This window comes from Phyllostomus discolor, chromosome 4, assembly GCF_004126475.2.
Source record: "Phyllostomus discolor isolate MPI-MPIP mPhyDis1 chromosome 4, mPhyDis1.pri.v3, whole genome shotgun sequence".
Classification (NCBI taxonomy): Eukaryota; Metazoa; Chordata; class Mammalia; order Chiroptera; family Phyllostomidae; genus Phyllostomus; species Phyllostomus discolor.
Window position 1 is genome coordinate 169502866 of NC_040906.2, and position 17143 is coordinate 169520008.

The window sequence follows — 17143 nt, forward strand, 5'->3', positions numbered from 1 at the left end:
CTGTTTGTACTCTAGCAATATGGAATGAAAACTCACAAGTACACGGAAATTGTTCTCTAAATGTGATCAAAGACATTCTAATTGCTTGATCAAACAGCTCCTCTTCAGTCCTCATCCCTCCAGACCTCTCTGGAGCATTAGAAACCGTTGAGTAGATTTGTGAAGTAAGGTTTGATGAAAGAGAGGAATGTTTCAATGAAAGAGATTGTAGTGGGAAGGACAGATTTGACTACATCCCAGTGAAGGGCATCTCTGCATCAGTAATTTCATAAACAACAAAACAAAGGCAAATGAAAACTTTGAAAAAATTTGCTGCTTATTTGACAATCATGTTATTTTTCTCATATTAAAGCCTATAAATAATATGAAAAACATAAACGACATAATAAAAAAGTGGGAAAATGTCACCAACATACAAATCACAGTAGAGAAAATACAAATACTACACACATAATATAATGTTCAACTTCAGTAAAAATTAGTCAATGGGCAGCTTTAGGTTCAATGTTTTTTTCAAAAAATGTTTTAGAAGTATATTAAACTTCTTTTGAGCAGGTTCCATAAAAAACTCTTATTAACCTGCTGAGTCCCTCATGTTGAGTCCTAACATGAAAGGACATGAGTCCTAAATGGTGGGCCCTCCTCCCTATGCTTGAGGGAGTCGGCTGGGCACAAACTTTCCTCCTTCTGGGAATGTGCCAGGGCCTGTCACCCTAACGTCAATCCTGAAGGCAGCACTACCCGGCAAAGACATGCTTCCATCAAGTTATGTCATTAACAAAGTATAGCTACCATCCCTTATCCAATGAAGAATAGAATTGAGGAAAATGGACAAATCATGTCAGGTCTTGTTGAAGGAATGAGTGATGGGTTCTCTAGGAAGGCAAAGAAGATGCAGAAGTCAATTCTCTTTAATATGGCTTTGTATGAATATTGTAGGTTTGTATCCCTGATTCAGGTTATAGATCTTCCCAGCCAATGAGGGATGGGTTAGCAGCTGGCCATGAAGTCACGTTGCCAAGAACTTTCTTGTTGCACTGAACTACCTCCCCCGCCACACATGCACATATATGATTCCATATACATGAAATGTCCAGAATACGCAAATCTATAGAGATAGAAAGTAGGCTGATGATTGCCTATAACTGAGGGGGTGGGGCAAAAATGTGTACGGGGTTTTCTTGGGGGTGATGAAAATGTTCTAACACTGATGGTTGTAATAGTTGCACAACTTTGTGAATACACTAAAAACTATTGTTTGCTTCCAGTGGGTGAAATGCATGGTATGCATGTGAATTATATCTCGATAAAGATGTTATTTACAAAGTACTATATTGTGTATACTGTTATGACTTCATCATAATAGTTTGTTCTCATATTTTTATTTGTTCTTCAACCATCACATTGCACCAATGTTTCTCAGCTTCTCGCTCTAAACTAGAGACAAAAGTACACTATAAATTTCTTGTGAATTCTTATATCAAAAGATTTTCTTGGGTAAACTTTTTACAAAGAAATCTCATCAACCTAGTTTTGTTCCAAAGAACTGCAGGCAAACCCCATGAACATTAATGTCTGTGACGTGGCTGAAGACTAGCACCTGCCCATGGAGTCCTGCAGGCAGGCCCTTCACCTGATCAGTCCACGTTTACTGCCCTCTGATGGGGCTTCTTCGATCAGCAATACAGCCGCAAAGGTGAACACTTCCCGATTCTCAGTTTCTCTAAAATAATTTACCATGGTTCCAGAAAGAAGTCATCTTTATATCTGGGATTTTGCTCTTAGAATCTCTTTTGTTTGTGGGCTCATAACTTAGAAAAAGGTCATTCTCCTGAAAAACAAAACAATCTGGTCCGTACCAATTTGGTTATCAGACTGTAATATATTTTTTATCTATCTTCTTTCAGCACATCGCAAAGTTGGTAAGAACAAGAAGTTGTGTTTTATTCAATTTTGTATCTTGTGGGCTTCATTTACAGTCAGGGCTCAGCAAGTGTTTCATTGAACAGTGAATCAATAAATGAATGCAGAAAGCAAGATGAGCAGAAATATTGGCATTTACCTGAAATGTGGGATACAAAGACAGCTATTCTGCTTTGGGGTGAGATAACTCAGGGCCTTGACAGGCTGGAACAGTGAGGTTTTTAGTATTCACAAGTTACCTCTGAGGGCTAACGACAAGCTGAAATTTGTAATCATCTTGAATTTCACGGGCTTTGACAAAGGCAGGATTGTGGGAGCAAATCTCTTAGTTGAGAGTGGGCCTGATCAGCCTCCTGTCAGTGGTATTGAAAAATTGGTACGCAAGCCTCTCCTTAGCCTCTCATTGAGGAAAGAGAGAGGAAATAATTACTTGTAATTAATTGTATTACAGGTTTTGGAGACATTAGAAGGCTTCCAGAAGTATCCCTTGAGCAATGCCAGTGATCTATACTACCAAAAATGATTTTAAAATTTACTATAAAGTAAATATAAAATTAGGATGGTGATAGGATTAGGTAGATTAGCAAACAACTACATAGACAGGCTGCTCTGAGAGCGTGAGCAGACCCCCTCCACCTTAGCGACCTATAGGGTGAGTGGTGGCCTCCCTCCAAGGCACTGACACTTCAGCCCCCACGCCCACCCCTCATTATTTGGGTTTGTTCAGTTGTATCCTGTGCCCCGAGGCCATGGTCCACTGTGCCAACTCCAATCCTCCTCCACCACCCGAAAGGGTGTGGGTGAAACTTGGATCAAAAAGGGGATGGAGAAGGGCTACATTCCAAAGGAGCACACGTCTGGCGGGAAAGGGCCCTGTGCGGTTCCCGGGAGGGTTGTGAATCAGCCCCGTTCATGGTCTTCCTGTCCCCGTCTCTGTCCAGGTTCTCTCACCTCAGGCGTGTAAGGGTTCCTTTCTCCTTAGTTTTCCTGCTCAAGGAAGAATAAAAGCTTACATGTTTTCTTATTATCTGACTCTGTATTTACAGATGAGTGCAGTGACCCGTTTTCACATTTCCAGAACGGACCCTAACAGGCCAATGCCTTCGAAGATTTTCCGTTCTATGGGAACACTCTCACTTATGGGGGAAAGTGGATTTTTCTTTTTCTTTTTTTTCCCTCCCTCCCTTTTGCTAACTTATCCTGAGTCTGCTTGTACAATACATATTGACCTAATAACTTAATTACCTTTCACATAGTGAGGGATTTGAGTTTTTTCAACACTGTTATAAACACCTAAGTTTTACTGGAATATGTGCTAGGCTGCCTGGTTCTTTCTTTTTTTAAAAAATTTTTATTTATTTATTTTTAGAGAGAGGGGAAGAGAAGGAGAAAAAGAGGGAAACATCAATGTGTGGTTGCTTCTCATGTGACCCCCACTGGGGACCTGGCCCACAACCCAGGCATGTGCCCTGACTGGGAATCAAACCAGCAACCCTCCAGTTCACTGTCTGCACTCAGTCCACTGAGCTACACCAGCCAGGGTAACAGCAGCCTGGTTCTTTTATAATTCCTTTTTTATTCAAGGCTTCTTCTCACTGGACAGAGCAACTAGCCAGAACTAGCTGTCCTCAAGAAACTAGCTGGAAATCGAGACGTTGGATGGAAGAGAAGCAGAGAGTGCCACCACCTGTCCACCTCCGTCAATGATCTGTGTGAAGAGGCCTCGGTTTAATCAGCTGAAGTGCCCATTAGCTAATCAAGGACTGAAGCTGAGTGTTCCAAAGAGCACAAGCACAGGCGAGGCTGGACGGGACCTGCTATTGTGAATTCATCACTAACAAACAGTTCTTACCTGTCTAAGGACTGTGAATACTAATAGGCGTGAGATTATTTTTTTTGTCTTTGAGGCACTCATGATGTGTTGAGGAAGATGGACAAAACCCAACAACGGTGCTAGGTGCGGTGAGAGAGGCAAGCTGTGAGTGTTACCAGGGAGGGCATGAGGTGGGCTGGGAGTGCCTCCCTCCTGATTTGGGAGGCAGAGAGGAAAGGCAGGTAAGTGCAGGGAGCAACTACCTACACACACACCATTGGTGGTTAAAAAGCAAATAAAACATCTTTAACTGAAACCTTAGCATTTGGAGATGTTGCAGACTTACTGTCCTTAAGTCTCAAATGGAAAGAATATGTTCTCAGAGATGAAGTTTTCCCTGCTGATTTGGAGGAAGCCAGCTATGAGCCCCCTGAAAGCTTTTGATCTGGGAAGTAATCCGTTTGTTTTCTCTGTAACCACAGAGAGTTGAAGCAGTCTTCTCACAACAACAGCAATGCTAATAGCTGTTCTTTTAAATACTCCCTGTATTTCAGAGTCTTGGTTAGTTCGCCTACATTTTTTTTTTATAAAAACCTTGTAAAATAGTATTTTTCTACCTATTCTGCAGGGGGAAAAAAGAGATAAGAGAGGTTGACTTAATAATTTAGTCACTCGAATAGTAAGTTTTGAGAAAAGGGTGTTAGTCTGATATTCTGCCTCTTCACACATCCCTGCTTTCAGTTACGTTACACCTGCAAATTACAATTTCTTTGTCTAAGTTATCAGTGCCTGCAAATACTTCATGAGTGATGTCTTTAGGTGGCTTCTAAAATGTTTTAAAATGCTTATTTTTAAGTTTCTCAGATTAAGAATCATTAGGCAATTTCAAAGAAAGGAAATGTCACCACCGAAAAAGTGGTTGAGTTCTAACTCAAGGGACAGGACGACATAAGAGCAAGATTAGGTTCTTATCGTCGCTCTTGATACAAAATGCTTTACCTCCTTGGACTGCAGTTTCTTTCTCTGGAAATTAAAAGGGGTCCCTTAAATAATGTCAAGCCTCTCTTGCACCTTGAAGATTCTTTTGTTTCAGACGAGGAAATGTGGCACATCTGTCAATGATGTGAACCAGGAGAGGACCTTGTTACCTTAGAGTGATTGTCAAAGCCAATGCATTCTTGACTGTGACAAGCAGGGAGAGAAATTCCTTCTGAGGACCACACTGAAGACTTTGTTTGGAATTCTGAGTCGTACCCACCAGTTTTCTTTGTGGGATATGTAGAGGTTAGTGCGCATTTCTTGGTTTCTGATGTTTTGGTGCAAGGATCTGACTTGAAAGTTCATTACCTTACACACAGGGAGCAGCATTTGCAGGCCAAGCTTCCAAACTATGAAATACTTGAACTCTCAAGGAAGTATTCTAGGCATATGATTTCACTTGTGGCTAAGTAAGTCTTGAATGGGGGCATTAGAAACTAAGGGGCAAGGAGGAAGAAACTCACCAACAACTGGTACAAGGATCTCATTTTATTTCTGGCCTGAATAGCATAGTTGAATAATCTTAATGATTTTTGCCCGTCGCCTTACTTCTGATTACTACATCCTTTCACTGCTTCTGCACAAAACTGAGTCCTGAGTCTATCTGCCTCCCCTGCTCCCATGCTCAGAGCAGTGAACACTCTGGATGAAAAGCCTTGTCACCTGGCAGATCAGGGACACTGTCAACAACTGGCCTCCAGTCTTAGCTGGGTCCTCAAAGTTCCCATCAATGCTTTTATTTCACAGTTATTGCACTCTCGAGCTCCTCCAAATACTTCCCATATGCTTAGTAGGCTATTTCAGACCCCCTCTTAGTGCCCTTGTTTTCTGTCTCAGCGAATGACCTTGCTGTCGTCCTTACACCAAGGATACTAAGGTTCCAGGTAAGCTCTTCATCAGCCATTAGCTGAGTACCGTCCACACCCACACTGACTTCCACGATCTGTCTTCCTGCCTCAGAGGATAGCTTGCATCTTTCTCAAGTTCAAGTCCTCTGGGCCACTGACCTAAGTCATGACCTCCAAGCCACTTGGCACTCGCTGGCATCTCATTCCTACAGTCACTGTCCCAATTCTTCCATCTCTTCTGCCTCTCCCTTTCCAGAGGTTACTAAATAAGTAAACTGGCTTTGAGGCCATTTCTCCCTTCAGCCAATTTTCAAAGTAGGCTAGACCCATAACTTCCTTATCTCTTTCTTATCTCATGCAGGTATCTGGCTTTTGTTCCCACCATTCCTTTACTGCTTTTACTAAAGTCACCAAAACTGCCCTCATGACCAAGATGCAACTGAGCTTTTTAGTCCTCATCTATCTGGGTCTGTATGTTGCACTTGGTAAAGTTGGCCACTCTCTCCTACTTAATGTACTCTGTGCGTTACTCTGGTTTCTCCAACACCATGTCCTGGCTCTCTCCGTCCCAACCTGCTTGTGTTTCTCTCCCACATGGGCTCTCCTCCCTCTAGCATCATGGAAAAGTTTGTTGCAGGCAGGACTAAATGGTAATTAAGAGTGAGGATTTTTGAGTTAGATTATCTCTTACTGTTTGTGCTTCCATAGATTCTTAACCCTCCTATGCCCCAGTTCCCTTGTCTTTTAAATGGGATTAATAATATTTCACATTGTTATGAAGATTAACTCAGATAATATATATATAAAGTGTTTAGTATGGATTTTTCATTTCAAAGAGAAAATTTAATCATTACAAGTTAATTTAATTATATAAAGAAGCATTCCAAAATAATATATTAAGCTTCCAATCTGCAATAGTAGCTCACCAATATCCCATTCTCCACTGTAAATGTCCCAGGAACTATATATGCTCCCTGACTTAACAGTGTTTGACTTACAATTTTTTGATTTCATGATCATGCAAAAGTGATATACATTCATTAGAAAGCATACTGCAAATTTTGAATTTTGACCTTTTCCTATGCTAGAGATATGCCGTATGGCACTCTCTTGTGATTCTGGATGGCGGCAAAACAGCCACAGCTCCGGCCTGGCCAGGTGATCATGAAGGTAAAGCACGGACAGTGTGCAGTGTTCTGTGTTCCCAGCGATTTCTGCACATTGTGTTTTGTGTTTTAGCATCCCATCATGTTTATAATATGTCCTTCTGTGCCTACTGCTTCTGGTGAGAAGAGGAAAGCAATTACACTTGAGATGAAACTCAAGACAATTGACCAATTGCAGGCTAGTGGAAGAGTTCTGAACACATTGAAGGCAGGCTAGACTAAGCTATAATATGCAGTAGATTAGGTGTATTAAATGCATTCTCAACTTACCATATTTTCAATTTAGGATGGGCTTATCAGGACATAACTCCACTCTAAGTTGAGGAGCACCTGTATTTGAAAAATGAAAGAATGTACTTTACTGAATTTGTCATGACAGAGACAGCTCAACTTTTTAGTTATAGAGGAACACTCAGCAGGGTTCCAGAGCATCTAACATTGTTTTAAAACCACTGGATATCTAGTTTTGATGACTAACAGAATTTTTTTAAAAAAGGTGTTAAAATGAAAAGGAAGATTTGAAACTGCACTAGTATCTCAAAAGCACTGCAATTTTTAGAATCACTCACATTTTTTTGTTTAACTTGTTCTTATATTTAGCCATGATTAGATTAAAAAATAGGTCAGTTCAAACTTTATTTCTCATCAATTAATACAATTACTAGAGATGTATTGACTTCTATATACAAATAGAATAATATATACTGTAACTAACTCAGGTTGATTTCAAACTGATGTGTGGAGCCCATCATAAATTAGAAGAAATCGCCACTCAAATGTTCACAAAATTCAGATACATGAGTAAAATCTTATAATTGTGATATGTTATTTCTTTTATTTTTATTTGGCTATTCTAGAAAAGTAAAACTCTGTGTAAATACTTCAGTTTCCTAATGAACATTTTTTTCCTAAAATCATCACCACTTAACTATTTTTTATCAGAAGTTTACAGACTCTTCTAAAGGCTTATTAATCTTTTAGATGTTAAGATATTGTTTAGTGAATTTTTTTATTCACGAAAAAGCTCACTATTTAGTGAGTATTTCGGTTCTCTAAATTTTTTGGTCTGAACATCAGATCAATTGGACCAGGCAAGCAGTCCATGTTTCAGGGCTGTGCATCTTGCAGGCTTGCTAGGGGACCAATTGTCGTCATCTGCCCAGGACCGTCCTGGTTTTAGCCCTGAAAAATCCCTTGTCCTGAGACATTGCTTAGGTCCCGGCAACCAGGACAGTCGGCCACCCAAGGCTTGGCCAAATCCTTAGCATGTGGCCTGATCAAAATTTTCTTCTTGCTCAAAAACAAAACAAAAAACAAAACAAACCCCCCACCAACCCTGGGCTTTCAACTCATGTGTCCATAATTAGAAACAGTTCCAGATACTGATTTCATGTTTAAGGTTTATTTATGTGCTTTATTTCATGTTTCTTTCTCTTACAACCTGATGCTGAATGTGAAAAGTAAACATTTGTAGATCAAAATGGGTCAAGTTGGGTCTACGTTTGAGCATCAGATGTCAGAAGAGATTCTGTCTGTATCAGGAGCACTTTCCTCTATGCCATTGACTCGGGTCTTAGTAATATGACCAATGATTAAAAACAGAGAGTGTATTTGCATGTGGTAATATAGGACCATAGAAATATGGGAGTAGATCCAACTCTGGCTTTTTTGGTAAAATTATTCACATTTTAGTTACACTCAGATTACTGACCCACTGAGAAGTACATCTTTTGCTCCCCCTGTAGGAGGAGACTGAAAACTACATCAGTTTCTAGGACATCCCACACCAAGGAGGCAGAATGAAAACTGGCAGCAAGTGGCAGGGCCATTTAGTGATTTCCCCAGCCATCTCTGTTTCATCGAGCAATTTAGGGGGGTGAATGGTTTACTCTGGGCTCCAGGCCAACTAACTGGCCCTGGGGAAAATCATTCTCACACCCACGCCTGTTGCACACACACCCTGCAGCCCCCCAAATAAAATCCTTACACTCAAGGAAGCAGCAGGTTCTTTCATTGCTGTCTCTGGGCTACAAGAATCAAAGAGCAGAGTGGACGTTTTCCTCTGAGAACTGGCACCGAGCAGAAGGAAGGAAACGCCTACTCCAATTCAAGCATGTATTAATCTCAGGAGAAGTGGGGGTGCAGAGGGCAGACTTGGCTGAGGATTCAGTGGGAGAGTCATAAATTTTGTCTCTTATTCCAGCAACAGAGATTCTTCCTTTACAGTGCCGCCTACTCCTATTTCTCTTTTAAATGAGTTTGGATACTGAACAATCACTTTCTACATTCTCAAGTTCAAAAATCTCCCAGGAAAGGAAGAAAGGGAGTTTTTGAGTGAATCTGGGTGAATCATTTATGAGGAGTCTGGTACTAAAACAAATCAACAATTCTTTCCCTCTTCTCTTTGATACGTTAAATATTAGAAAAGATCAACTCATATTTTTTATTTCTTTTTAAGAATTGTGTGTTGTTAAAAGATACAGTGATCAGTAAATACTGTTGTGGTCTACTTTTAAAAACGATGATCCTGTTTGACCCTGAACCTAATCATGAGGACACAGTCCAGAAAGGGGAAGAATGTACAAGTCAATTGGCCTAGACTTATCAACCTGTCAGTGTTCTGCAAAACTTTTTCTAAAAAAGGTGGTAGCGGTAATGGGCTGTTCTAGAATGAAAGAGTTTTAAGAGATATGACAAGCAAATAGAATGTAGACCCTTACACCTTGATTTTTGATGGTGGTGATGAGATCATGAATATGAAAGAGAATTTCTTTTTTCTTAAAAGCCACATGCTAAAGTATTTAAAGACAAAAATGTCTTGGTATGTTTAACTTATTTGTTTTAATCAGCAAAGGGGGGAGAGAGAGAGAGAGAGAGAGAGAGAGAGAGAGAGAGAGAGAGAGAGAGAGAAAAGCAGGTAAAGGTTAAACAAATACACTTTAGCCTAAATATTAAGAAGCTCACATTGGAAAAATTTCCTGTTGCTTGTGGTTCAAAGCCAGGCAAATCCATGAGTTTGCCATTTGGCCTTATCATATAAATCGGGCTATTCTGACACACTCTAAAAGTCTGCCTTTGGTCTGGCTTCCACTCAAGTTTCAGCTAACAGGAAGAAGAGCTTTATTATCTGAGAAGGTGTGTCAGAGCAGAAGAATCCCTTACAGATGTCCCTCACAGAACTATTCCAAATTCATTTCTCTCAATTAAATTTTCAATCAATGCCTACACCCACTTCATCTTATTTTTAATTTAATTTGCAAATAAGATGGCATTTGCATTTTCTTGAGTAACTTTGTCCTTTCAATTACCTCTCATTTCCATTTCTAGAATCTCAATTATGTTATGATATGTGCCACAATAATTGCATTGTAAAAAGTCATGAACCATGATAATAGGGAGGCGATTCATTAAAAAATTCCCTCACTGCCTATTCACAGTGAGGCCTTGATTCATAAATTTGAAAGAAAAATTCCATGACTATCTGAGGTAGTGGGGAACCTTTGTGTTTTAATAGGTCAAATAGCCTAGGGTACTGGGTCTGTTCACATGTGGCAGTTTTTGAACATGGTTTTAAAGCCTTTGGGGCTCCTTACTTTTAAAATATCCAATGTAGTTGGATATAAATTCACTTAAAAAAAAAAAAAAGAATCCCAGTCACAAAATTGACCATTCCACTCTTTTGTTGGGTCATCATTTTTGAGTGTCTGACAGTCAGTACACGGGTCCATAAAAATTGATTTCAGCAGCTTTTTGGCAAGAAAGATAACATTCAAGTTGTGCCCCAATTCTTTGGTGCTTTTGAAAGACTCTCCTCCTGTCCATCACTCAGTCTTTTGCTACTTGTACTTGAAGTATCAATATTCTTTCTCAAAAAGCATCTCTAATTCAACTCATTTCAATAGGAACCTTAATAGCACATTGCTGGGCACTGTGCTGTGCATGCACTGGGGAGATGGATGGAGAAGTACAATGCGCCCTCTTGGTTGCTAAGGAGACTGTGAGCCAGCAGGGAACAGACAACACACATATACATGATTCTTACGTTACCCAGACTATGTTATACTGCATGCAGGAGTTACAAACAAAGTGTCCTGCTAGCTTCCTTATTCATTGTTTGAGCATAATGAAAGGCTCCCTTCTTGTGATTCAAATGTTCTTTTCCCCCCACATCAAACATAGTCCTACTACACATTAAAATTATGGTTAGCAGGGCTACCAGTTTAGAGTGTGAGTTTCTTGAGCCAATTCTATGACATTGTATTTCATACCTTCAGCATCTATCAAACTTTGTGGCATATAGTAGAGCCTTGAAAAATTATTGTTACATAAAATGAATGGATGGATGGCTAGATGGTGAGTGGTTATCGGGAAGCCTGGATGTCTATAAATTCTTCTAGGATCAGATGGACACAATCTTCAGGGTTTGGAGGCCTTTGATTTCAATATGTTACTGATTTTGCTCTGTGAATCCACGGATAAGATCCCTCCCGTTGCACATAAAATTCATGAGTCTGTATCTTTTGTAAGACTGGCTGCATAGTCAGCTGTATATTAATCATTCTAAGTATAATTATTCTTTACGTATTGAGGATATATTTATTGCGTACCTTTTATGTGTCAAATATCATGCTGCTTGCAGGACCAGCTACATAATTTGCAGGTCCCAGCTCAAAGGAAAAATGTGGAGAGCCCCTTGTCAAACAATTAAGAATTTTAAGACAGTGGCAGCAGAGCATTAAACTGGGTATAGTGTCTTTCCAGACCTCCTCTGCAACTGCATAGATGACACATCTATGAAGCTGACCCTGGCCAGGGGCTCAGGGTGTAAAAGTGAGCAGAATCTGCTCTTGTCCTTATGAGACTCATCATCTACTAGGAGAAACAGATTACAAACAAATAATCGCATTAAATAATTTTATTATTTGGTAATAATCACACAATATTAATAATAACCCCATGCTAAGTGCTTCAAAGGAAAAGAGTAAGATTTTATGAGGCAGTTTATCAAAAGAAGGAGGCTTGGGCTCGGGCTCAGGGAAAGCTTTGTTTAAAGGATGAGGAGAAATCAATCAAGGAGGAAGGGAAGGAGGGGTCTCTCAGGCCCAAAGAGTACGTGCTCAGACCCTGGGAGGAGTGGCTTAGCATGTCACAGAATTGACTGCAGGATCGTGCATGGACAATGAAGGGGGAGAGTGGTAGAGCTAAGATGGAAGACATAGATCATGTCCAGACACTGGGCAATGCATGACCTACATGGAGAGACTGTGGCCTGTATCTTAAGGACCATGGGGATCCACTAAAGAGTTTTAACCAAGGGGCAGGGAATGGTGGGTCTAACAGAAAGATTGGAAGGGGGATAGAGTAGATGCAAGGCCACCAGTTAGGAGGCTGTTGTGGCCACTGGGGCCAACAAAAGTGTGTCTTAGCCTGGGATGATGGTGGAGTCAGCTGCGGGGGCGGGGTGGTGGTGGCTGTGGGAGTTGAGCAATGTGGGCAAGCACACGCCGAGGGAAGGGGAAGGCAGGAAGCTTGGAGGGTTTCTGGCTTGTAGGAGCATGATTCTGGCAGATGTTTAAAATTAGGAGCCCAAATGACATTTTGCTTGGTTTTGCCATTCCTGAAAATGATTCAGGAAGATGACGTAAATAAATATGCAGAGCATGAGAAAGGATGAAAAATTTCCCTCATCATCTCACTTTGGGTGATTTTGTTCTGTCCCTTGAGGAGTGAGAGCCGTAGATGGTCACAGGGAGGGGTCTGAAGCCTCCTCTAACTGTGTGGGAGCTGGTTTGTTCTGAAATGTTGGTTAGTCTGGAGGGGAAACAAATGGCCACAATAGCTGAAGCACAGATTTTTGGCCTTATTCTCCATGACCTAAGGGACAACCTTACCTTGGCTAATGTTAGGTTTCCTTAAAATGGGAGTTCAAATGGTTTTTGGAAGATCTGTAGCAATCTGAAGGCTCAAAAACAAGTGTTTCCTATAAAAGTTCTTTACAAAAAATAAAGAAAAGTGCAACAGCTCCTCCTTTTCATATAATAAATTTAAGAAATTGTAATGGAGACCTCTCAGTCTTTTGGGCTGAGGAACAAGAGAGTAAGAACCAATGTGAACAAAATCGCCCAGCAGGAGTGACACCTCCCTTCTCTTCCAAACCCTTGCTCTCCTCCCCTCCGGGCTGCTGTGACTGTTTCTTCCCCATTGCTTCCCTTTCCCAGGGACTGAATTGTCACCTATCCACTCAAGATATTGTCCTACATTGTTATTCCACCCTAATTTTTACAAGACCGTGCCTGTCATATCAGAAAAAGAATGTATTTAGAACTGTGGCATTTCAGGCTCTCTGCTAATACACAGTGCGTCTTAGCAGCCAGCCAACACCTTGCAAATTTGGTCTTACCCAGGTGTCACTAGTATTAGGTACAGGTTTTGTGTCAACTATGTAGTAGGCACAGATTATAATTGCCTATTAAATTGAAACCCAGTGGTAAATGAGTAGATCAAAAACCTATGGTACATTTACACAATGGAATTCTATGCAGCAGAAAGAAAGAAGGAACTCCTACCCTTTGCAACAGCGTGGATGGAGCTGGAGAGTATTATGCTAAGTGAAGTAAGCCAAGTGGTGAAAGACAAATACCATATGATCTCACCTATAAGTGGAACTTAATTAACAAAACAAACTGGCAAGCAAGATATAGCCAGAGACATTGAAATCAACAACAAACTGACAGTAACTAGCGGGGCGGGGAAGAGGGAAATAACGTGGGAAAGAAGAGAAAGGGACATAAATGAACATGAATGAGGGACCCAAGGATGGAGCCAAGGAGGGGGGAGGTTGGGATTGAGGGTGGGAGGTGATGAGCATGGGTAGGTCGGGGAAAGTGGTGATGGGAAAATGGAGACAACCATATTTGAACGTCAATAAGAAAAAAAGAAAAAAAAAGAAATCCAGTATTCAGTTAGTAATATTAGTGACTTAGTGAATTAAATCCATAATGGAATTCTATTTGAATTTCAAAATCTCTTCTCCTAGCGACCTCTCAGAATTGCCAACAAGCTTGACTAAGAAGCCTGGGCGTGACAGCTCAGCACGGAGATTATGTGTTATCTCCTTTCCTTTGGCCTCACTGCTGCCGAGAAATGACCAGAAGTTGATGAAAAAATAGGAGAGGATGGAACAATTGTAGACTCTTGATATTTGAATGATTGATGCCTGATAATACTAGAAGAGCAAATAAAACAGACATGTAGGAATATTTTCTTTCCTTTCGCATATACATAATTCAGTCATCTTAATTAAAGTTGTATGCTTTTGAGTTTGATTTTTAAAAATAACCCTGAATACCTTTTTGTCTGTTCTATCTGATGATTTCTATCTGAAGAAAGGTGATTATAAATTTTATAAATTGATTTGCTCCCAGTGAAACAATTTTTTATCTAATTTTACCCTATTATTCCTAACATTCTTAAAATCATCCTGTGTCTCTCAATGAATATAACAGCATAAGTGTGCATCTATCATTTTTATTTTTAAAAAATATGTATAAAACCTCCCACAAGCTCAAAGGCAAGGAATGCTCATTGATTGGGTTTCTACTTGCCACCACGGTGAAGATCATAAACAATGAAGACTGGGGCTGCAGTTCCACAAAAGACCCGGTAGATGGCTGTATGCAACACAGATTCTGGAGCATTTCAGCTTTGCTGGGGCAACTGAGATACATTTGACTCTGGATGTGAATGTTTTTTCCAGCCCAGTAGAGGAAGAACTCGGTTTTGCTGAATCAGCACAGTAAACTGCAGTAATCTGAACCACGCTGACATTAAAGAACGTTAAGCTTTTAAAATTTAGTATAAAAATATGTACTTCAAAACTTTTCTTCAATACCTGGCATAATCTTTGTTATATGACGTGCTGAACCCCGTGTGCTTCATATTTTATTAATTCCTAGAACAAGATCACTCTGGGTAACCTACAGATAGCCCTCTGGACATTTCAGAAGCACATACTGAATCTACCAGGACTTTGTGGTTTGACTTTTCAACATTATAGTGACACTAATTTGGGCTTCAGTGTGCACTTGCAAGGTCATGTTTAATTAGTCGACTGTGTTTTTGATTACTTTGAAACATTTTTGCATTCTGCTTTGACTGCTGTGGCTCAGGGGGGTTGAGCACTGTCCCACAAACCAAAAGGTTGCCTGTTCGATTCCTGGTCAGGGCACATGCACAGGTTGTGGACCAGGTTCCTCTCTTTAAAAATAAATAAATAAAATCTCTAAAAAATAAAAATTAAAACATTTTTATATTTTTGAATAATATCTCACCCAAACCTTAGTTATCACTTTCTAATAGCCCAAAAGGGTGCGAAAAATAAGTTAAATATTTTATTTCAGAAGAGACAGGCATCTGGGTAGTTTTGCTAAAAATTTTAAAACTGTGATTACTTAATAAGCAAAAAGACAATTTCAAATGTACTGCTCATTATTTAATACTAGCAAAGGAGAACTCGGTCGATATCAGTAACAAATATTTTTTAAAAAAGAATTTCCCTAGAATAAGTTCTTGAGGAAAAGAGAGATATTATATATAAACTGTATAGTCCTTACTTACACTGAGACTTTATAATTTAAGCAGCCACACCCACACTCACCCTTGGCCAATCTTCCTTCCTGTCTGGATTTGTGTCCTTAGATTGGGGGCTTTGCTCTGACCTCTATTTTGCAGTGTGCGTGGCCTGACTGGCCTTTCCCCTTCATAAATATACTACATCATATTTATTTTTCCAAACTTCTTTGTTCATTTAGATTTCAGGACTCTGGCCAATTCCACAATCTCCTAGAACTCCTAGCTCTGGCTTTTTCTGGCCTGATACCCAAGGCCGGTAAGGCTGCATTGCTTGGCATTCTCAGAGTTGTCTCCATTGGACTGGAGGCCTTTGGACTCCAGAATTGTGCAATTGGTTATTGGGGGGTGTTTTTCTTCACCATCTTTGACGTAACTTCTTTTGCTTTTCGTCTTCCTCCAAATGCTGGTGTTTTTCAGAGTTCTGCCCTAGACCCTCCTTTCTCACTCTGTACAGCTTTCATGGGCCATGCCAATCACTTCTCTGTCTCCTAGCTACCACTTGCATTTACATGCTAATCCCTTTTGCATCCATGTCTGTAAGCCCAGATCCTTCTAAGTTCCAGAATTACAGAACCCTTACATTGCACTTAGGTGTATTGTTGGCACCTATCATAGGGGCATGGGATATATTATTTGTGGTAGGAATACCTGAATTAATAAATAAATTCATTACAAACTATCAACTCATCTTTGTTGGACACTTCTTATAGTCATGGATAGTCATAGATAATTGCAAAAGTTTTAGGTGGGAGGAGGGCCTAGATAGGAAAGTAAGGTTATAATAGTTTCCTCCATTCCTTTCACATAAATTAGCTGACATTGCTTTCAGAGCTATTTTAAGAAATGAGCATTAGGCTTTTTGGCCAAATGGAGGCATAGGTTGCTTTGCTTCCTCATGAAACCAAAAAAAAATGGACAACAAACAATTTAAAAACAAAAACCAACTAGAACTGCCATAAAATCAAACTGTATGGAAGTCTGACAACCAAGGAGTTAAAGAAGATATATTCATCCAGACTGGTAGTGTTGGGAACTGCTCTGCTTGATTGCAGAAGCTGTAACCTCCCCCCGCCTCCCATGGCTAAGGCTCAGTGAGAGAGCTGGGGACCATAAGCCACTAAGGAGACAAAACTTATCTTCCCAACAGGGGTACTACCTCTGCCCCCTTTACTTCACCCTGCTTGGACCTAGACAGGTGTCTAGTTAGCCAATGGCTGGTAAGATTCTTCAAGAAAGGGAAGGCCTAGACAGGCATGGTTGTGATGGGGGCATCAGGGAAGGACTTTGGGGACTATAGGAAAAAGGGGTGATAGACCCTCACCCCTCAGCTTTGACAGAGCCTGAATACTCATTCTGTCTGTAAGAAGTCTCGTAATCTCTTGGCTGCCTTACTCCTCCCACCTGACTTAAGCCTAAAACAATGACAGAGGGTGGTATAGCCCTGGGCAGGAATGGGTGGTTCCCCAGGTCGATCAGGCCTAAGAAAGAATGCATAAAATCCTGTGAAATCTGCTTTGCTAAGAATGCCCTCAATTTTCTGATAAGGGTCCAAACATAAAATGAATTTGTTTCCCAAAGTTTTATGGCCCTTTTAGCTATCTGACCCTCACTCAGAATAAGCCCTCATAGTTCTTTGAATGCTATCTATTGTTTGATTATTACTGCCTGACAATGATTGATGATCTTTCCCTGCATTCCTATGCAAATTAAACTCAATAAAAGCC